At 46.0% G+C, this 22,647-nt stretch overlaps 1 protein-coding gene across 26 annotated transcripts in view; it reads left to right on the top strand.

The window, feature by feature from the left end:
• The first annotated feature begins 3,449 nt into the window (after positions 1-3,449).
• The window catches only part of NRXN3 (neurexin 3), a 1,025,535-nt gene continuing 1,006,337 nt past the window's right edge, over positions 3,450-22,647 (top strand). For 4 of the 26 annotated variants that reach the window (XM_063335005.1, XM_063335012.1, XM_063335001.1 and 1 more), the window contains exon 1: positions 3,462-3,674. The gene's annotated coding sequence lies outside the window, so the exon portion shown is untranslated. Of the gene's footprint in view, positions 3,675-22,647 lie in introns of all 26 variants that reach the window. The other 22 variants (XM_063335032.1, XM_063335020.1, XM_063335015.1 and 19 more) reach the window with 12 other exon arrangements.

Below are 22,647 nucleotides of genomic sequence, written 5' to 3'. Positions count from 1 at the left end.
TTTCAAGGATTTGGTGAATGCCATTCAGAGAACCTAAGGAAAAAGCCCAGGAGATTATACTCTATGGGACAATATTGCAGTGCAGCCTCTCTTCCCACCCCCTGCCGCTATACTCAGTGTGTTAGTTTAGATGGAATCTTCTAGACCTTTTGTTGCAGCATTTGGAAATCCTGGCATGATGGATGATGCCTCCAACTCCTGCCTGTCCTGTCTCCAGAGCCTTTTCTGGGCTCTGATCCCTCTCTCCCCTCACTCCTGCTTAACAGAGAAAGGAGGGACCAGGAACTGATGGTAATGGCACGTGCAGTTTCCACTGCGTCAGGGAGTTGGGTAGCTCCTGTGAGCCAGCTTACTCCTCTAGCAAGATGTAAGCAAAAGCTATGTCTTGTGGGTACTACAGCTGCTGCCCTGAATTAACAAGCCCAGATCTCAGAGCAGAATAAGTACCTTGAAGACCAACAGTCCCACTTTGCAATTTATTGAAAATTGCACCAACTGAATCGCCCCAGTTTAGTGACAGCGTTATGTCTTTTAGATAAAACAAGCACGTGAGCTTGGTAAAGTTTTGGAAACTTATTCTAAAGGGAGCAAGCAAAAGAAGATTAATAACTTGTCTATGTCTGTGTATTCTTGCCTTTGCCTCTTCTCTTTGGTGGTGGGAGCAGGGAGTGCAGGGATTATGTTGGGAGGGAGTGGTCAGGTGCCCAGGTGTATAAATCTGTGCCACTGCTAATTTACAAGACCTCTTGGAAAGGGAACTGGCTGTTGTCTTAATGAAGACACACGGGAAAGGCTGATGTGTCTACTGATCATCTAATAGATGGGGACAAAATACTTTATCTAGAGCATGTCATACATTTTTAAAAGTATCACCATGATGCCAGTGGCATATGCTGGGGAGGGGAGTGGTATTAGAGGGTGCTGGTACGGACCTCACTGTGGTAATGATTTTATTTCCTTCCTCTCCATACAACTTGTTTGCAAACTGCAGGGCTAGAGCTAGAGATGTGAAAGAACAAATTAGAGGAATTAGTCAGAAAAATCCACTCCCTGATCGAGCAATTAGAGTATTGTTTGCTGGACAAAGAACTTCTCCTTGGACTGCGCTACTTTCCTATTGCCTCTGTTTTGCTCCGCACCCCAGCAAAGATGTGTCTCGCAACCTTAAAGAAACTTCCCTGCTCTTTTATTATTTCTCACTAGTCTCTACCTATTTATAAAATGATGTCTGCTATTTTGGTGCCTAACTGTAACAATTTTTCAGAAGTAGGGGTCTATGTGTCAGAGTTATGCACAGTAAGATTTTTTTTCCAAAGTAGTCGTTATCTTCCTTGGTTCATACATAGCACTCTCAATGTGCTTCAGCGCTCTGAAACTCCTCAGTTAGATGAAGTCTCCTATTCCCCTTTCTGACTTACAAACATTTCATACGTGGGGGTCCTAGGTTTTTCTTTTTCGAGTTGAAAGAATAGTGTGTGGATGAAAACTAGCTTGTCTTCCTCAAATCTTCTTGGGCTCGTTTTACCCTTTGTGATTAAGCTGGCTATAAGCTGCCGTTGCTAGTTTGTTTTTCTCTCAGGGTATGTGCTGTTTTCTGTCTGCCAAGCTGAAGAGTTTAGCTCGGCACTGGAAGTGGAGACTGTGCCGTTGTCATTGATTTTTACATGGAAGATACTCTGGTGATAGGCAGCCAGATCAAAATATGATGCAAGTATGTACATGGTCTTGGAAGACCTTGGAGAGTGAAGGGCCAGAGGTGGTGCAGTTTCAGATTTTTCATCAAATCATTACTTTGATAAACTGCAAGCTACAAAATGCTAGATTGCCAGAACTATCAGCAGGGGAAGAAAGGTACTAGAAGCCAGATTTTATTGCCAGTTGCACATTTTAAATCTGGAGTTAACTATTGAAGTAAACGTAGTAATACCTGATTTTCTTCACAGTAATTGAGACCAAGATCTAATCCCATGCCCTGAGGAGGGATTGATGGTTCTCACTGCTGTTGCGTTGTCCATATAAAACAGGAAGCTTAACAATAATCTGCCTTTGCACAGACATCTAAAGGGATAAATTCTTGCTCTCGGGGTACTGATTTTGAGTCAGGAAGATGCCCCTTTGCTGGACCATTGTCACCTTGTTGAAATAGGTCTCCGTTATCCTCTCTGGGCACGTATCTGAATTTGTTAGGGAATGTGAAGGACTGTGTTTTCCAGAGAAACTTCCCAGGGGTCTCCTAATACTACTTGAAACTATTATTTAGTGTTTCTGTGTGGCTATTATCCACCTCAGACACAGCTGCATTTCGATAGTGGGAAAAGTGATCAATACATACTGTATACAATAATTATTATTTATTATTTATTGAGTGCTGTGAATAGGCTGTCTGCTATGCAGAATGTAGAAAAAGACGAAAACCTTTGAATGAGTGATCAGAAGGGGAAGGAAAGGCAAATAGCTTTCCAGTCTGTCCCTAGGGCAGATGCATTTCTAAGTGTCTGGCATTGCAGTATGAGCATCGTACACAAATTTTACGAGATCATAGGGTCTGGAGAGAGGAGCCAGAAGGTTTGATTTCTCACTTTTGGTTTTGTGTGCACTTCATGTGCGTAATGTTTCTGCCTGCTAGTCTTCATTGAGGTGAATTTTCAGCATGATAACACATTAAAAAACTTTACATAGAAGGTAACCTTCCCCACAGAAGGTACTCTGAGTTATGTTGTTAACTGTGCTAATGATGATAAAATGATAAATAGCAATATTTGGGATATACACTCTGGAGGAAATGCTGACCCCAGCGCAGTCGATGGTGTCCATCAGTGCCATTGTCTCTACTTTTATGAGTGAGGAAATGAGTGGATAAAAAGTTCTGAGAGATTTGTGCAAGGTAACAAGGAAACTTAGTGGCTGGTTTAAATGAAACGGGCAGTGTATAAATTAACTTGAAATACCTAGTAGGTTTGGGTCAAACTCTGAGCAAGAAGAAGAAAATCTTTGTGAACTTTAAGGGTTTCAGGACGATCACGGAGGTGATCGTTGGAGGAAGGCGTTACCTCCTGTTCAGATGGCAGGTCCCTGCTTGCTTGGGTAGTGTTGGCAAACTCTAGAAGGTAAAAAAATAAGCTGTATCTCCCCCCTCCCTTTGCTGGGACCAGAGGGGCGAAAATACCGCCTTGCCGCGACGGGCCGCTGAGACAGCGCTCCGGGACCGAGACGCCGAAGGGGCTGGAGGCAGAGGAAAAACCTCCAACCTCTTTCTCAGGAGAAGCCCGGCGGAGCGTTGCTGCCCCTTGCCCGGTGCCGTGCCCGCTGCCGAGGCCGGGCGGACTGTGTCGGGGGGCGCGGGCCCGCGGTCTCTTTAAAAGCCGGGGCCGGGCGGGGCCGGGACGGGCGGGCGCGGCGGCAGGGGGCGGCGGCGGCGGCGGCGTGTGCGGGGCTCGGGCTGCTCCGGCACCGCGGCGCGCTCAGCCCTGCGCAGCTCCGCCCGCGGCCGCCCGCGGCTCGCTCGGCTCGGCACGGCACGACTCGGCTCGGCTCGGCTCGGAGCGGCCAGCCCAGCCTAGCCTCCCCGGGACCCCCGCGAGCCTCCGCGGCTGGGGCCACGCTGGAGCCCCCTGCCCCGCAGCGGAGGCGAGCCGCGAGTTGGCGCGGCGGCCGGCGTCCACCCGGCTGCGGAGGTGAGAGGGGGCGGCGGGCGGGGGGCGACACAGCACGGCACGGTTCGGCGGGAGCTAGCCGCCCGGCAGGCGCTGGTCGCCGCCGCTCCAAAGCTCCGCGGGTGGGTTTCTCCTGACCCCCCTCAGGACAACTATTTTGGATCGTTTTATCCCTCTCCCCCGTTCCCCGCTGCCCCGGCGGGGCTGGGCGCTGCCCGCCCGGGAGGAGTGGGCGCGCACCGACCCCCCGGAACGCTCCGGCCCCGGCTCCTTTTGCCCGACTTTTAGGGAAATCGCAGTTCCCACGGCGGGGTTTTTCGGAGTGGAAAATGGGGGGGCCTCGCGAAAAAGAAGACGACACTACGCTGAGTTACAGCAGGGAGACGCTTAGAGAGAGCCTACTGTTTGACTAAAGCTTAAGGTTTTCTTTTCAAAAAATCATTGAGAAAAGAAGAAAGGCTGAAGATGAAAGTTTTTTTTTTTTCTTTAATATTTTTTCCTCTTCCAAGTCCTCGGATCTATTACAGTAGCGCCTTTCCTCCCCTCCTTCCATTTGTTTGTATTAATGATTTAGTAGCCGTCTTGCCTGAAAACTTCCACCGTGAGCGACTGCTGTGGGTTTTCAGGCAGTGAGTGACCTTAAAGGTTGGTTCAATGCTTTCTTCGTGCAAGATGTATGTGAAATAACCAGTGGTGTGGTTTTTTTTTTCTTTTTTCTTTTTCTGTCAAAAAAAAAATCCACCTGCTTTATAATTTAAAAGAAAACATCATTCAGTCAGGGAGTGATGTAATTCTCCTACCTAAGGGCACTGACTCTGGTGCTTTGCAGGTGACTTGTCTTTTGCTTACTCTTTAAATTTATTTTAATTGCAGTCTTTTGTAGCTACGAAGTAACATATTTAACCAGTGCTCCTGGAGGATGAATTTTGTTGAAACGGAAATCTTTCTCTTTCAAAATTTTTTTCCCTGATTTCTCTCCCCCCTCAAAGAAAACAATAAAAAAGATTAGGCGTGAGATCAGCGGCAGAAAACCCAAAGGATCGGGGAGGCAGAACCCAGGCTAAAAACGTTGAATTGTTTATAAAAAGGACACTTTCAGCCTTTCGCTTTTCCAAGCTCTCTTTCCACCTTTTCATCGTCAAACTGTTTAACGCTTCGTTACAAATACTTTTAAGAATTTTTTTCTGATTTTACTAAATATTAATTGTTCCTCCTGTATTTTTTACTGCACACAATTTTTCCATGGTAAGCACACAGCCCTCCTAAAAAGGTGAATATTGAAACGACCGCTCGCCAATACCTGCTTATTGCATATTTTGAGGGGCTATTTTTTGAGGGGGCGAACTCTTAACTAGACTGATGAAAAGTCTAAGAAAGATGTTGAGTAGGTGGGGGAAAAATTGATCACAAAAGGTTTTGTTTGCAGTGATGATACAGTCAGTTATTAATTGTAACGTGAAGCAGAAGGGTGTTACGTGTGTCACTGGTTTAAGTTAAAATGGTCATTGGTGTTAAGGTGGGCAAGTTTATCTAAGGGTTAGTAGTATTTTGCGGGGGAGGAGATTGCAAAGATTATTGCTCTTGGTTTTGGGACTGGATGCACTTTATCAGCTGAACGAACTAGATTATTGTATAGACATAATTTTCCATTTCTCTATCGGTTTCTTTTCGGTCTTTGGCAGTTTTTTAAACATTCGTGTCTAACAAAGTAGCTGGTTTTCGGGAGTACGGAGGTGCAGCTGGGGACATTGGAAGTTTGGGGATAATGGGAGCAACAGGACTGTATTTACTTATTTAAAAAAAAAAAAAAAAAGAAGTTAAGAGGTGAGGATTCTCTTTCTGGAGCATTCGGGCACCTTCCGGTGGGGTACGTCTCTAGGCTTTTAATTATTTATTTCACTTTTGTCCTTTAAAAAATGAAGTAGAGCGAAACCAAAATGAAACGCAACAAAATTAGAATAAGCGTTGAAAAATAAATAAATAAAGGAAAGGTATGGCTAAAAGCCCAATTCTTGATTTCATCATCCTGGTGGTGATGGCTTCTCGATAGAAGCGATATCTACCGATATCACCCTTGTTCCATGGCTGTAGCCTGGCCTCATTTTACGCTGCGTTTCCAGTGAACATGTTGACGTGCTGCTGCTTATATAAGGGGAAGAACAAATTCAAGCGGATTAGTGCTTGGGATTTTGAGATCGGCTACCCAGATCGCGTTGTGGGTTTTTTTCCTTTCCTTGGGGGAGCGGATGGGGGAAGGCTGGAAAATTATGGGAGGGGGTGAAATCGGGATGTGTGGTTGGGAGAAGATGGGAGTGATGCGGGGAGCAGCTTATTCGCATAATGTCTGTGCTGCATCCCTTTTTCTTTTCTTTTTATAAAACCCATTATCTTTAAAAACGCGTTATTCTTCAGCCCGGTCTCAAAAAAAAAAAAAAAATAGTGGGAGGGGTTATCATAGCGAGGGGGTTTGGTATGGGAGTCATTAGACCCACTGCTGCAAAACCAAGATACAGAAATCCATCTGCACCAACATTTCGGGGGGAGGGAGGGCGTAGAGAAGGGGGAAGGGATGGATTGTCTATCTTGGATTAGCGAAGTGGAGCTTTGTATTCTTCGTTTTCCTCCCTATTTTCTGCCATTTCCCCCCATCCCCCCCATCTGCACACCCGCTTTCCTCCTCCCAGCCCCCACCCCCCCTGAAGGTTCCTCGTCCCTTGACGAGAAAATTCTGTGTTACATCCTGATGGCTCTGCGGCTTTTTTTTTTTTTTTAGTGCATCACAACAGTGGCACGATGACCTTTGCTTCATGCCACGCAGATTCAGGTTCCCGATAGGACTGTGACCACAGCTTGGGCACACATGCACACACCCATGCACCCGTAGTCACGTACCTAGGACAGGCCGTGATTTAATTCTGATTTTTGCATGTATGTCTTTGTGTGTGTGTGCGTGCGGCTGATAAACATTGGCAGAGGGTAGGGAACGCAGTAAATGCCAAAGGCACGTCCATCCATTTTGCCAGCCCATCTCACCGCTCTCTTTTCCTGGACATTGTGTCACACATCATGAGATTTTGTGTTGGGGAGGGGTGTGCCCTATGTGGATGGCGGGGACCTGGGGGTTGGAGGGAGCGTATGTGTACTGGGGAGGGAGGAATCGGGGAGGGGGGGAAATGGACCTGACGATGCTAATAACATTATTTTGGTCAAATGAACGTCTGGTGATAATGATTCAGTGTAACCATCCGTGAAATACATGCTTGCGACACACTGGAATAAAGGTTACTCCAGGGAGCTCCGGCAGAGCCAGGCATGCTCGGGGGAGTGAGCCGTCCCCTTGATGGGGAAACAAAATTCATAAGCACCCCAGGCTCCCTCCCTTCCCAAAGCTTCCTTGCATGTCCGAGCTGGAGGGCATTATGATGGACAGAGGGGATGGGCTGCACTGGAGCCAGGACCAAACAAAGCCTTCCCGCCTCATCCTCCCGTGCCAACCTCCCTTGCCCTCTTTGAGCTGATCAGTGCCATTCATCCAGATGATACAGGAATATCGCCATTTCCATGCAGTCCCGGCTGGAGGCTGGAGGGTGGTGAATTGAGAGAGGGGAAGAAAGCTCCCAGTGTTTCTTGTTGTTGGATATGCAGGAGAGCCACTGCTTTTCTGGTCTGAGTAGAGCAGGGAAAAGGCTGGGGGGGGGAGAGCAAAGAAAGATGAGAGTCTCTTCCTCCATCCCTGCCTTCTTTCTTTCCCCAGCTAGAACATGGGGAAAGGCCTGGCAAGCCGCTGCGGGTGGCTGGTGTGCAGGGGTGGGGGAGCCAAGGCAGTGGGAGGGAGGCTTTTCCTGGGTTTCAAGCAGGCCAGGACCCACTCCAAGGCCCGCAGACCCACTCAGCACCCTCCTCCTCTGGATGCGAAGGACCTCCTTGCTTGGTCACGGGCTGCTCACACCAGGTGGAGGGGAGCTGAGGGAGGAAAGCGCTCTTGCGGTTCCACCAGCCGCTGCTTCTCATCTCCTGCGTGTGGCTGCACCTGCTCTGAGGTCTCCATGTTTCTGGATCTTTCCACTTCATGGAGCAATTGCAAAAGCTGAATAAATAGATCTGTCCAGGGCTACTGTTGTTTTCCTTTTGCTTTTCTCCTTTCTCTCTGACCTTGAGGTGCAACAGTAAACTACAGCCAGGAGGATGGGGCAGAGGCATGTTGAGTGCCTCATGCTGTTGGTGTCGGTGATATCTGGAGCGACACCAGTTTCCCCTGCTCCCCTGTTTTGTGCTTGCCAGAGCCAATCGTGCCTCAGCTGCCCAGTTTCACCAGTAATTACTTTTTGATCTCCCTGTCCTCCCCTTTACCCCAGTCACTTTGGAAGTGGTTGTTGTGCTGCAGCTCCTGTGCTTGTAGGCCAGCCATGGCTGCTGTCAAAGATGATGCAGAGGGTGCTGCAGGGCCCATGTGCCTGCTCCCCCCTAGAGACTGCCTCCGTGGTACCCTGCAGGGTGAAGGTGGATCCTGGTTTTCTGGTTCCTCTGCTTCCCCAGTGATTAAGGTACTAGTGTGTTCTCATGGCACAGTGAGCCTCCGTTTATGAAATTTTTGTTAGCAGGAATAGGAAAGGTTGGAAAAAAGCATTATTGTAGGTAAACTTAAATGATTGCAATGTGAGTTTTGTAGCTCAGCAGTCCCTGACTGTGGTGCTTTGTCCTTCCTTGAGCTTGCACAGCCAATGGAGCAGAGTGAACTTCCCATAGCGCTGGAACTTACTCCTGACCCTCACCCTTGAAGAAAGAGGGAACTTGGTTCCTGCAGAGCATTTGGAGGGTGAGAGGTGGTACCAGAGTAATTTGTGGTAGCGATGATGGTGGATTTTAAGACCTGAGTCCCTATGCAAAAATGAAGTAAGCATACCTCCTCCCTTCCTTATTTTCCTCCCTTTTCAAGCAAATTACCAAGCCATCAGGTGCAGGCAACTCATACTGTTTTTGTGTTAGGATTGGATTTAAACCCTCAACCTATAGGACACCTTCAGCCTGCACAAGATATTGCTCTTGTCTGGCATATTCCTGGGAAGGGAGAATTAATCTTTTTGTGGTTGTAGCAGGAGTGGTGGATCTATGGAACTTCTTGGTTTTGTTTTCTGCAGCCTCCTCCAGGGCTCTTGAATTTACCTGTCTTGAAAAGCGGTGTGTATTTTTCCCCCTTGATCTGTTTTCCTTTGCCCTCTCCTCAGCTCTGTGTTCTGGGAATGTGCAGGTGGATGCCTGGATACTGGCTGAGCTGTGATGAGCTGTATCAAGGATAAGGACACATAATAATCTGGCCAAGAACAAACTGAAGGATCCGTCTTTGTGGCGACCAAAAGTCAGGATAAGAGGTGGCCTCTGATGATAATTCAAGAGACATGGTGTTTAATTTAAAAACAAAATGCATCTAACTTTACCAGCCCCTGCTCCCACCAGCATGAAGAGGAGACAGGCTTTATTTTGGGACTATTGCCAATGCAGCTGGAGCCAGCAATTACCCAAATCTTGGTTAAGCTTTGGAAATTTTTTGTTAGCTGTCTTCTCCCCCTTATCCCCCTCTTTTAGTTAATAGCAGAGTCTGTCAGTCTAGTGGAGCTGGCTCTTAAATCATACAGCAAGCAGTGAGGAAGATGTTTTGCATTTCGGAAACCAAGATACTAGAGGGCTCGGTAGCTTCTTGAAACCAGCACACTACATAATCTTGGGTCAAGTCGTTTGCTCTTTATTTTCTTTCGTTTCTCCTCACATGGACATAGGCAAAGGCAATTCATGTGTGTAAAGGACTCTGAGAATCAAAGATGGTGTTTTGACCTCTCACTGCCAATCCAAACAGTCAGACCAAGACATATTTATAGAAAGGCAGCATGGGAGAAGTTTGTTCTCCCATTCTCCTGGTTGTGGGCAGTGGATGGCATTTTTAGTGCTCTGCGTTTGTACCCTTCTTTTCTTTTTTTTTTTCTTTTGGCATGGAAAAGTCATGACTTTGGGTTGGGCTAGCCCAAGTATGGTTTTTCTAAGGTCTAGTAATGATGAAGTGTGGTATCCCTATAGTGACTGAAAAGCTGAGCAATAATACTCCTAGGGGAAATATGCCAGTGGTGTTGGAAGGTCCTGCATTCTTCCTTAATGGAAGGTGGGGATATGATTTCTCTTGTTGCTGTTCACAGCAAAAGGGACTTGCTGAGCACTGTGGACAGCTGTTGGGAACTGTACACCGTGCAGCCAGCTTGGCAGAGTCCTCTGTCTGGGCTAAAGCCTGCAGCCTGCTGGGGCTCGGGGCTGCTGCAGGCATCTCTATGTGGCTTTGCAGATGGTGGTGGAGGTGCGTCCACAGCCATCACAAGTTCATCTCTGTCTGAAATGTAGCCCCTTGCTACAGAGTGGATTAGCCCTTCATCTGCCTTGCTTCCCTGTGTCTCTTAGAGTTTTCCCCTTTTCTCTCACAGCCCTGTGCCTGAATTCTTTCCCAGCACGCTCCCCTGCCTGTTTGTTGTCTGCCGGCAGCAGGAATGAGCCAGAGTGTTGGTAGGGGGATGTCAGGGATGAGGGGGGCTCTGTCAGCATACCTGTCGTGTCTCAGCGGTGTGCTCGGCTCCTGTCCTTTCCAAATTCCTTTCCTCTGCCCTTGATGGTGAGGGACAGCTTTTTTTGAACACAAGCTGCTTGTGTCATTCCTGGCCCTGCCGCTTGTCATCCATCACATCACAGGAGCTAATTAACACTAGTAGCTTTGGATCCTGGGAATGACAGTGCTGGGATAGTAGACTCTTTCAAAGATCATGATGTATCCCTTCATAACTAGGGCAGCCCAGCCCAGGAGTTCATGGACTCGGTTGTCTCTTGCCTGCTGCACCAACCCTCTAGTGAGGGTGTCTGTGTGTTTAGCAGGGACGGTGCCCAAGGCCTAGACGTGCCTCATAGTGCCCTTGACGGTGCTGCAGCATCCCCTGCATCCAAGTACCTCCCAGCAGCCAGATAAGAGCCAAGGAATGGGATAGAATAATAACTGATGATGATGGGGGGAGGTATGATGTAAACCTTTTGAAGCTGCCGATAATTTCTCCGCTGTCTTTGGGTACATATAGCTGCACGTAGTCCCAGAGTCTGTTTGTGAGTTTGACCCTGGGAGCATCCTCTGCTCATGGCAAAGTATCCTGTCCTGTTTCTACTGCACTGCTGATCCTATTGCTGTGCTGATGGGGGGTGTTGTCAGGGGAATCAGTGTGCTGCTCCCATGGGGATGGCAGTGTTAAAGGTGAGGCGTTGGTCATACTGTGAGACTACCCAGAGAGCACTTGCTTGCCTTCTTCCTCTACTGTCTGTCTTGCCTGCTGTTGTGAACCACTTTCAAGGAGGGGAAGAGTCCCATGGGGATGGAAGGGAAGGTAACTAAGCAAGAGGAGGATGTTTGCTGGCAGCTGAAGGAGGATGAGGAGAGGAAGAACTCTCCAGTGGGGTAACTGTCTGATGGGACCGGCTGCATCTGCAGAGCAGGGAGGTGCTGGCTTCGTTTCAGTCTGCTGTTGCAGCCCATTTTTTTTTTCCAATAATGTGTTAATTAAACATTGATTTCAGGGGAAAAAGGAATCTGCTTAAACTGCAGAAAATAAATGGAGTGTGGAGGAACGGGATCTGGTGAGGGATGTGTGGAAGGACCTTCTGTCAGCTGTCTTCATGACCAGTCATGGAGGGGAAGCAAGGAAGGGGCTGGAGAAAAACCTGTTCACCTTAAGTTTAGAGTCCTTCACTCATCTTAAGGGGTAATCTTGTTCCTCTGGAACTGCACAGTTTTCAACTGATGCGTGCTAAGGAATTATCAGGTAGCCAACTGTATTTGCTTACAAAATATAAATAACAAAATACTTCATTAAAAAACAGAACAGAATAGAGATTTTTTTTTTTTTCAAGGCATGTTAGTGTTCAAGAGACTTTCTGTTCAGTTTGGCACACTCCTGATTTTCCACTCTTGTAGTTACTGTTGTATCTATAAATTAAGCTGTGAGGCCAGTTAAGGCACCAGTCGTAATGGTGTACTTGCTCTTGTTGCTTGCAGCTACCTAGTAGCTCAGCTGACCCTCATTTACTGCACGTGGATAAGTCAGTCACTGAACATGGATATAAGATTATGATGTGCACATTTAACATTTTCTCTTCTGGTCCTCAGAGCACTGGAAGGTGAGACAAGATTGTGATATCTCCCTCCCTTGCTTGGTTGAACTCTCTTCTGTTCATTAGACTGTAAGAGTCAATGGGAGGCTGTGTTGCCCTCCCTTTGCGCTTCTAGATGTTAGGGACGCATAGGGAAGATAAGAGTCTTGCTTTAGTCTGAGATCTTATCTGGAATAAACCCCTCTGCTGATATGAGCAATAAGTTCTTATGTCTATAAACAGTTTGATTTGAATTATTTTGACCACTGTGCTTTCTGTCTTCTCTAGTTCTGGGAAATAATGGAAAGGAGGGAATAACCTGTCTGACCTTTCTAAGCATTGCGTAAGTCTGAATTAAAGCGATGTCGCAAAGATCTTGGTCAGTTCATGCAATAAGCGAAATGGCAGCACTGTCCTGAGAAGGAACCTGCCCTGGCTGCTAAATTCCTTTCTGTGCCATCTGCAATATCAGGCTACAGAAGAATCTGCTGTAGCATCAGGATACATTTGAAAAGGAACAGATTAAGCCACGGAGCAACTATTTTCCAGGAAGACTTTTGACCTGTTGATGGCTGGTGAAACCCACAGAATCACAGAATGGTTGAGGTTGGAAGGGATCTTTGGAGGTCATTTGACCCAACCCCCTGCTCAAACAGGGCCACCTAGAAAAGATGACCACATCCAGATGGCTTTTGAATATCTTCAAGGAGGGAGACTCCACAACTTCTCTGGGCAACCTGTGCCAGGGCTTGGTCACCCTCACAATAAAAAAAGCGTTTTCCTGATGTTCAGACCCAACCTCCTGTGTTTCAGTTGGTGCCCTTTGCCTCTGGTCCTGTTACTAGGCACCATTGAAAAGGGCCTGGCTCTGTCATCTTTGCACCCTCCCTTGAGGTATTTATGTACATTGATAAGTTTGCCCCCCTGAGTCTCTTCTTCTCCAGGCTAAATAATCCCAGCTCTCACAGCCTTTCCTCATATGACAGATGCTCTTAATCCTCCTCATGGCCCTTTGTTGTACTCTCCCCATTATGTACATCTCTGTTATTGTAGTGGAGGGCTCAGAACTGCACACAGTAGTCCAAGTTTGGCCCCACCAGTGCTGAATAGAGGGGAAGGATCCCCTTCCTCAACTTGCTGGCAACACTCCTAATGCAGCCCAGGATGGCGACAGCCGCCTTATGTGCAAGGGCACATTGCTGGCTGGTGTTCAACTTGGTGTCCACCATGACTACAGCAGAGCAGGCAGGATGGTCCTTAAGTATTAACTTAAGAAGCAGAACTCTGGAATTCTTTCCCAGAATGTGTCAAACCACTTTTTCATACTACTCTTCACTTTCTCCATCCACTGAAAATTCAAAATTATAATTTGTAAAGCATCGTGAGTTCCTTGAAAGGAAGGCTTCATGTATCTGAGAATAGAATAGTTCCAGTTGGAAGGAACCTACAATGATCATCTAGTCCAACTGCTTGACCACTTCAGGACAGACCAAAAGTTAAAGGACATTATTAATGGTGTTGTGCAAATGCCTGACAGGCATGGGGCATTGACCACCCCTCTAGGAAGCCTGTTTCAGTGTTTGGCCACCTTCTCTGTAAAAAAAGTGTTTCTGAACTTCTCCTGATGCATCTTTGAACTATTCTTACATGTCCTGTCACTGAATAGCAGGGAGATCAGCACCTCCCTCTCCTCCATCTCAGGAACTTGTAGGAGAGCAATGAAGTCACCTCTTAGTCTCCTTTTCTCCAAACTAGACAAGCCCAAAGTCCGTAGCTGGTCCTCATAGAACATTCCTTCCAGCCCTTTCACCAGCTTTGTTGCCCTCTTCTGGATGCATTAAGTACCTTAACATCCTTCTTAATTTATGGAAGAAAGAAATTCCAGTTTCTTTAATTGTTCTATTACTATGGCCAGTTACACACTGCAATCTTTTTGTAGGGCATGAAGAACAGAAATCTTAAATTACTGATAGTTTTGACTTTTTTGGGGGACAGAGCTGGGGAATGCAGGAATCTTGTGATGGGACTAAGGCCAACCTTCTCAGGGACTGTGTACTCCTGATATTGCATTGAAGTCCTGGAATCAAAATCTGCTGGCTTGTCTGGTCAGCTCACTCAGCACTTTGAAAAGAGGGTGTGATAGAATATAATTTCAGGTATATGCATCTGAAATACCTGCTACGTATCTGGGAATCAAATGTTAAGGGCTAAAAACAAGGAAACAAATTGATCCTTGATGTGATTTCATATATCAATAATCAAATACATGTTGAGGGTGAATCTAACAACAGTGGACCAAAAGGCATACCTTTGTTGAGATGGATCTTAAAGATTTAGCTCAATATAATTAGTTTTTTAAATGTGTCCCTTGTTTTCCTTGTTGGTTGGTATGACCTAGTTAATGGGTTGCTAGCAGCTCTGTTTCGTACTAGCCTGGCTCATAGAGTGACATGGTGCCTGGAATGTTGCAGTACTTTTTTGGTAGTGGATTATAATTTCATTGAATAAATGTATTTTATGAGGCTAGAGTGAGCTATTGTTTGTTTAATAAGACTACAGTGTATAGGGTAGAAATGCAGAGTGAAAAGGGAGTAGCAAATTGATAGGCTTTTGATAAGACGGTAACTCTTTTAAGAAGTTTGCCTGCACACAGCAGTTCTTCCTTTCATGCTCTCTTTGTTGCCGATGTGTAACATGAGGCAGGAAGTTGATCTGCTTTCTTGGCACAACATAGATCTTATACCTATTAAACTGGAAAATGGTTTGACTTCGATAAGAAGAAATTTATTGATGACAAATGAAAAGTACTGCACTTGAGGAGGTGAAATCAAATGCCTACATGTAAAATGGGGGATAACAAGCCAGGCAACAGAACGGCGGAAAAGGATCTGGGAGGCACTACAGTGAGTCAGAGACTGAATGTGAGTCAACAGTGTGGTGACATTGCAAAAAAGCAAATCTCATTTTAGGGTATATTTAACAGGAATGTCACGTGTAGCACACAGGCAGTAGTTTTTCTACTCCAGCAGCTGCTGCTGAAGCCACAGCAGAGCACTGTGTCCGGTGTGAGCAGCAAAACCAGAAATGGTGGAAGGAGATGAGGAAAGGGCAGCCAGAGCGGTGAGCACCACCTACAAGGAGAGGCTCCAAGAACTGGGTTGGTTTAGTCTAGAGGGAAGATTGACGAGGCACATAAAAAGTCTTCCAGTATTTAAAAGCTTGTTTTAAGAAGGCAATGATTAATTGTTCTCTGTGTCCGCTGGGGATAGGACAAGAAGTAATCAGCTTAGTTTGTAGCAAGGAAGATGTGGAGATAGGTGCTAGGAAAAGCTTTAGGAGTTTTTGGATAGTTAAGCATGAAAACAGCCTCCTGAGAGAGGTTGTAGTGCCCTCATCACAGGAAGCAGAGCACATGAGACAGAGAGACACCAAATTTTGTCTAAGTTGTTTTATTATAGTTTTGTCCAGTTCAGAAGGGGAATGGGCTGCCTGAACTCCCGATGTCAGCTCCCAACACCTCTTGCACTCCCTGAAAGGCAGGCATCTCCACTCACTGGCTGTTGTGATGGGAACGTGGGGAGGCAGGGCCAGGGCGAAACACTCCCTCTGCAAATGCCCCTGCAGCACCTTCCATGCCCCTGGCATGATCCAGTTTTACAGTGCATGTCCCAAGAAGGCCCGAGGGAGCTTGTGCATTCGTCAGTGTCACATTAGCATCCAGCACTGTAAGCCTTTCTATTTCTGCAGATAACAAACAAGCAGAAGGCCAGCCCGGCTTTCTGCATCCTCATAACTAGGAAATAGAAGTTATTTGAAAGTCTTATCCTGGTTACTGATTAATTTGCAGTGGGAAGATTTGGAAAAATCATTTGGAGATGAAAAAGAAGACATACACTTCTGCTTTCACCTGTTAAAAACCACTGCAGGTTTCTATGGTGTGTCACAGTTACTACAAGATGATTTTTTCTGTGCTCTTCCATCAAACGTAGCGGACAAGGGCAAAGGATTTTCCTCTCTGCGACATCTTTTCTTCTAGTTCCCTAAAGCAGAGTAGTGTGGATTAGGCATTGCAAGGAGGTGCGTTAGCACTCTCTGGATTTGAGAAAAGGAAGCCTAATGCCTGATTGAATAAAAACATATACTTCGGTAATTGTGAAAGGGGCTCATGGCACTTCTGGAGAGGAGGATGTTACCCAGGGAACAGGGCTCTTCTTCCCTGAGGATACAGCAAAACCTTTCAGTGCCTACAAGAAAGTAATCCAAGACATACTATGTGCTGTGTTACTTCTGTCTTTTCCTAAATCTTAGATTTACATGAATAGCCTGTCTGGAGCCAGTCGGGCCTAGAAGTTAATTTCTGAGCATCTCCAGTGAAGAGAGCCAGTTCCCGTAACAAACCTTCTCAAAGAAGAAGGAAGTTTCTTCCTTTTGGTTTAACAGAACATCCAGGAATATATGCTTGTTGAACATGGACAATACTGCGCTTGGCTACTATGTGCGTGCACAGTTTATACTATAACCATTTCTGCCTTCTTATATAAACTTGTAACTGCAGGCTTTTGCCTTTCTTCAGAGTGAGTGGAGGATGAAGATATTATCCTCTACTTCTTGGTACTAGAAGTGAGTCAGGGTTGACACACAAAAGTAGGAGGCAACAGTTTGTGTGTAGGAAGCTTGTTCTGTCCAAGGAAAATCTAAGGGTTATATATAGGGTGTTAGTCCAGCTGCACTGCAAGGCTGGTATCTTCTTCTGGAGCTGGGTTCACACAAACTCACCATTTGGAGCATATGGAGAGCTCAGCAGGTTCAGGCCTCAAGGGACGACTGGTGAAGTGGTCGAAGGCAGGTTGGGATGTAATTATTTGTTTATGAGGTCCCATATTGCACCAAGTAATAATTGTTTATGAACACTGCTGTGAAGTCAGGAGGGAAACATTCTAACCTAAGGAGAGAGTAAGATAGAACCTAATTATTGTTGTTATTATTATCCCTGCCTATTGTGGTAGCACCTACACAATCTTGGTTCAAATGCAGGCAAAAAATATTCCCTGCCCCGAAGAGCTAGCAAATGAAGGATGAGACAGGAGACAACAGATGGACACAGATAACTGGGGGAGTACAGAAAAACAAAGATTGGTCAGCAGAATGGGTGGTATGATAGCATGTTGACAGCTTTGCTGTTGTCGAGCTTTCTGTGGGCATGTGGCAAAGGATTACAACAATAATTCAAGCTGCGGCCTTTGCTTTGGTGTTTTTGCATGTGCATCTTCCATCTGTTTTATTTAAACAGCTTAATTCTCACTTGATGAGGTTTTTCTGTCCCAAAACTTCCCATTATTCATCTGATGTAGGTAGGGAGACACACTGGTCCAGCAATGAAGTGTCCACTGCAGTTTCTTAAGGGAAACTGTAGGTTTTTTATTATGGAAAGAGAACGAGACAGTAAGCACAGGATTTTGATGCAGTGTGTTTAAAAGAATGCTGGGAAAAGACTGACAGATGTCAGCAGAATGAGTGTCCAAAGTAAGTGGCATAACGCAAGAGGTTTGTTGTTTGAAGTTGTGTCTTACTAAGGTGATGCAAAAACTGTCTAATGCCATTCATAGGCAACAATTTTGTGCATCTAGGTTATGTTCTCGGTGCTCTATGTTGGTGAGTGCAACGGTGCCTGAAAGTGTGGAGAGCTCTGATTCAGCTGCACAGTGAGCAGTCGTTCCAGATGCTGGGACTGTACCACGTGGCTGTACCATGCTGCTGGGCAACTTGGGCATGCTTGGCCTTAGGGGCTCTGCCTATGCCAGTGGCTGCATTCACATGTGTGTCTTGTTTTGGGTCTTACCTTGAGAGGGCCACAAAATGCAGGATAGACATCAGGTAGTTTTAGGGTGTCCTTCTTTCTGAATTTGAATTATATCAAGTAGCTTTGTGTGGTACTGTGATATCCTCTCTCTTTTACTGTGTGGTTTGTTATGATCACACAGTATGCCAACATCACAGTGTGCCACATGGTAGTGCTTAGTGATACGGTTCAGTGATGGTTTTTGTCACTGTTAGGTTGATGGTTGGACACAAAAAGTCCCTTCCAACCTAGACAATTCTATGATTCTATGATCAGGCATGTTATAAATGTGTCTCCTATTAACCCTTATGTTGCCAACACTCATCTCCCACTTTGGCCTACTATGCCATTTATTGTTCAGCAGCCCAGAAGTGATTGTGGGACGTTAGATGCAGCTGCATCTTTTATAGCATGTGTGTAATGGTGAGTAGTTAAAATGGTCTAAAACTTAAAGCTTGAACTCTCCAATCAAGTCTTATTTAAATTATTCTGGGTGAAGGGGTTGCCAGGAGTCCTTCAATACAGACAAACTGCAGAATTATGGGGCCATTGTGCTAAAAGACATTTTTGGGTCGTGTGTTTATGGAAAAAGGAGTTGGCTGTTTTGGGGTTTATTCCTGCCTCTACTACAGAATTCTGTGTACCTTTGGAAACGAGTAATTAAAAGCACCATGGTTTTTGTCTTGTAATGTCTCCATGCTTCAGTTTGTCCTTTATGCTCACTTAATAGATGGTGAGGTTTCATAGCTGCTTGTAGAGTTTTTAGGTTCGGAGCCGGGGACCAAATATCCAGCTCTTCTTGAGCTGGACATGCCCTGCTCTCCCAGCCATGTCATGCCCCGAACCATCAGGATGGTTCTTGCAGTGGTGAAAGGTAATCATATACTGAACTGTGTTGGCAAAAGCATAGATAGCAGGTCAAGGGATGGGATTATTTCCCCATACTCGGCACTTGTGGGATCATGTCTGCTTACTGTGCCCAGTTCTGGTGTCTCCAGTATGACAAAAATGTTGAAAAAATGCAGCAAGTCTAGCAAGGAACCCCTGAGGATCATCATTAGTAACTGGCTGCCATTGGGTTGTTGTGCTACTGACCACTAGCCTTTGAGTGCAGTGGTCCAGACAGTTTTCCGTGTGCTTTGCAGTACACCCATCTGGTTCCAGCTGTCTATAAATCATGGAATCATAGAATGTCTTGAATTGGAAGGGACCCATAAGGATCATAGAGTCCAACTCCCTCCTCCTCACAGGACTACCTAAAACTAAACCACATGACTAAGAGCATCATCCAGATGTTCCTTGAACTCTGACAGGCTTAGTGTCTTTGGGGAGCCTGTTCCAGTGACCAGCCACCCCCTCAGTGAAGAACCTTTTCCTAACATCCAGTCTGAACTTCCTCTGATGCAGCTTCATTCCATTGTTTACAATTATACTAATGGAGACTCTTTCAAAAGCTGTTCTTTTCTTCATTCGTCCCTTCATCTCATCACAGAAGTCAATGTGGCTGATTTTTTCCCTTGGTAAATCCATACTGGCTGTTCCAAATCACCTTCTGGTCATTCATGTGCCTGGAAATGGGTTCTGGGAGGATTTGCTGCATAACCTTCCTTGGCACTGATGTTAGGCTGACCAGCCTATAATCAGTCACCATGACTTTTCCAACGTGACCGAGAGTGATCTCACAGTGACATCGACCATTGTTGCATCCCTCAGTGCTGTTAAGGCATCTTGGCTGGTCCCAGGGACTTGGGTGCATCCAGTTTGCTTAAATGGTCCCTAACTCAGTCTTCCTTTGCTGTGAGTAGTTTTTCAGTCCCCTGGGTCCGTCCTCTGGGCACTTAGAAGAGGAAGGCTGAGAACAGTCCTCGCCAGTGAAGACCGAGGCAAAAAAGGCATTGAGGGACCTAAGTGTTCTCCTTTTACCACTAATAGCATACCCCATTCAGCTTGGTGCCCACAGTTTCCTTAGTCATCCTCTTGCCACCAGTGTGCATTTAGAAGCCCTTCTTGCTGCCTTTCACATTCTGTGAATTTTCATGCAATTTCAAGCTTTTCTAGTCTTCACCCTGACATGCTGAGGCAGAGTTTCAGTATTCCTCCTGGGGAGCACACCCCCACTTTCACCTTCCATTCGCTTCCTTTTGTGTTTGAGCTCTGTCAGGAGTTTCCCATTCAGCTGTCTGCTTCTTTCCACACCCGCTTGGCTTCCCACACATTGAATTGGACTGTTCTTGTGCTTTGAGGGGTTTGTTCTTTAAGATCAACCAGGTCTCCTGGGCCCCTTTGCTAGGTTATCCCATGTAAGTGCTCAGTGAATGATTTCTTAAAGCTCTCCAGTGATTCTTCTGTCACCATAATTGTGCTTGGAAAATGGTTCTGTTTGTAAACTGATTTATATGTCATTTCAGATTTGGTTGTTCTCTGTAATTTTTGTCTCTCTCCATGTTAAAAACATTATACCTCTCCTCTCTATTTCTGTGTCAGTCTTTCCTGTCTGATTTATAGCCTCTTTTTGTCGGACTCTGTCCAGATGTTTTCGTGTGCTTTAGTTAATGGAGTAACTTTGTTTATTGCTTTGGGGTTTTTTTTGTTGGTTTTTTTGTTTGTTTGTCTGTTTTTTTTCCCTGATGCCTCCCTTCTTTATACTGTCAGAGGTAAATAATCAAATGGAAAGGGCAGGAGGCACAAACTTTTTTTTTGTCACTCTGCCATTGAGTTATTTCATGACAAATGCAAGTGGCTATCTCTATTTCTTATCTCTAAAATGGGTTTCAAATTCAATAGAAGGAGTTTAAATTCTTTTTGTTGAAGATCATAGACAACAGACCCATTTTATTTAATCACATTTAGTACACTCTTTGTCTTAGGATTGGTTTGAGATGCTATCCCAAACTGTTCTCTCAGTTAATGGTTGTCAGACTTATCAGCAGATGCTTCCAGCCTTCAAAATTCTGTGCTGTGCACCTGTATTGGGTTTGCGTGGCAATGTTTTGGTAGTGGGGGTGGACTACAGGGGTGGCTTCTGTGAGAAGCTGCTAGAAGCTTCCCCGATGTCCAACAGAGCCTATGCCAGCTGGCTCCAAGATGGACCCACCACTAGCCAAGGCTGAGTCCATCAGCGACAGTGGTAGCGTCTCTGGGATAACATATTTAAGAAGGGGAGAAAAAAAACCAATGTGGCAACAACAGCAGAAGAGAGGAGTGAGAATACATGACAGCAAGAACTCTACAGGCACCAAGGTCAGTGAAGAAGGAGGGGGAGGAGGCACTTGAGGGACCAGAGCAGAGAATCCCTTGCAGCCCATGGTGAAGACTATGGTAAGTCAGGCTGTGCCCCTGCAGCCCGTGGAGGTTAATGGTGGAGCAGATATCCACCTGCAGCCCATGGAGGACCCCACACTAGAGCAGGTGGATGCCTGAAGGAGGCTGTGACCCTGTAGGAAGCCTGCACTGTAGCAGACTCCTTGTAGGATCTGTGGACCTGTGGAGAGAGGAGCCCGCACTGGAGCAGGTTTGCTGGCAGGACTTGTGACCCTGTGGGGGACCAATGCTGGAGTAGTCTGCTCCTGAAGGACTGCACCCCATGGAAGGGACCTACACTGGAGTAGTTTGTGAAGAACTGTAGGCCATGGGAAGGACTCATGTTGGAGACGTTGATGAAGGAGTGTCTCCTGTGGGAGAGACCCCATGCTGGAGAAGGGGAAGAGTGTGAGGAGTCCTCCCCCTGAGGAGGAAGGAGCAGCATAGAAAATGTGTGATGAACTGACCGCAACCCACATTCCTCGTCCCCCTGCACCACTCCGGGGGGAGGAGGTAGAGAATTTGGGAGTGAATTTGAGCCTGGGAAGAAGGGAAGGGCAGGAGAAATGTGTTTTAAGATTTGGTTTTTATTACTCCTTACCCTACTCTGACTTATAATTGGCTGTAAATTAAATTAATTGCCCCAAGTCGAGTCTCTTTTGCCCATGATGGTAAGTGGTGAATGATCTCTACTTGTCCTTATCTTGACCCATGAGCCTTTTGTTATATTTTCCCTCTGTTGTCCAGCTGAGGAGTGGAGTGATAGAGTGGCTTTGGTGGGCACCTGCTGTCAAGCCAGGGTCAACCCACCACAGCACCATTTACCTTTATCCTCAGACGTTTGTTAACATTGCTGTTGAAAATCCACCTGAAACCATACTGTGGACTATAGATAAATTGCCAAGACCCTGATGATCGCCACTCATTTAGAAACTGAACTAATCAAGTTACATATTCCATGTAACAGTGTTGTCAGCCCTTCACGGAGTTTCTGTGCCGTTGCTTAAAAGACTAAAGACACGGGTTCCTCGTTTCAGGCCCTTCCCCCCACTGCCAACCCTCCCATGATTAAAAGAACAGGCATCTATCAGTACTCCAGTGGTCCAGATTCTACGGAGAAAAATCCAACTTTATATTGTAATTGTATGGAGAGGAGGCTAGTTTTAGTGACTATTAATCTATTTAATTCTATTACTGTGTTCTCTAGTCATACACAAGAATCTGGTTGTGTGTGATGCTGTCCAAATGTAGAACAAAAAGGTTTCATTCTGAGTGATTTGTATCTCTAAAGCATGCCCCTCTGTGGCCTCTAATAAAGATACCTTTCTATAATTGATTGAGCCTCAAGTACTGCACCCAGACAGAATGTCCTGGATGACTGGACCCGCAGGAAGAAGCGAGATGAGTACGTGTTGGTATACGAGCGGCACACTGTATGATTCCAAATTCCTGTGTGCCTTTCCAGTTCAGGTGTGTGTTGCAGAATTCAATTTAGAAAAGTTTCTAGATCAGAATATTACTTGTACCTTCAGGCAAGTCTCTTCTGGAATGAGTAAGGGGTATGCCGAGTGCTGTGGAAAGGTGCTTTGACAAGGAGTTTCAGGGTAGTATTTGGGCATGCACGCAATAGGGTAATATTAGTTAACCCCCTTAGTTCATCTTGTCTGTATACTGGGCTTTCCCTTGTAC

This window comes from Chroicocephalus ridibundus, chromosome 4 (assembly GCF_963924245.1).
Source record: "Chroicocephalus ridibundus chromosome 4, bChrRid1.1, whole genome shotgun sequence".
NCBI classification, from domain to species: Eukaryota; Metazoa; Chordata; class Aves; order Charadriiformes; family Laridae; genus Chroicocephalus; species Chroicocephalus ridibundus.
Note: the sequence above shows the minus strand (reverse complement) of the source record. Positions and strands in the feature narration are given on the sequence as shown.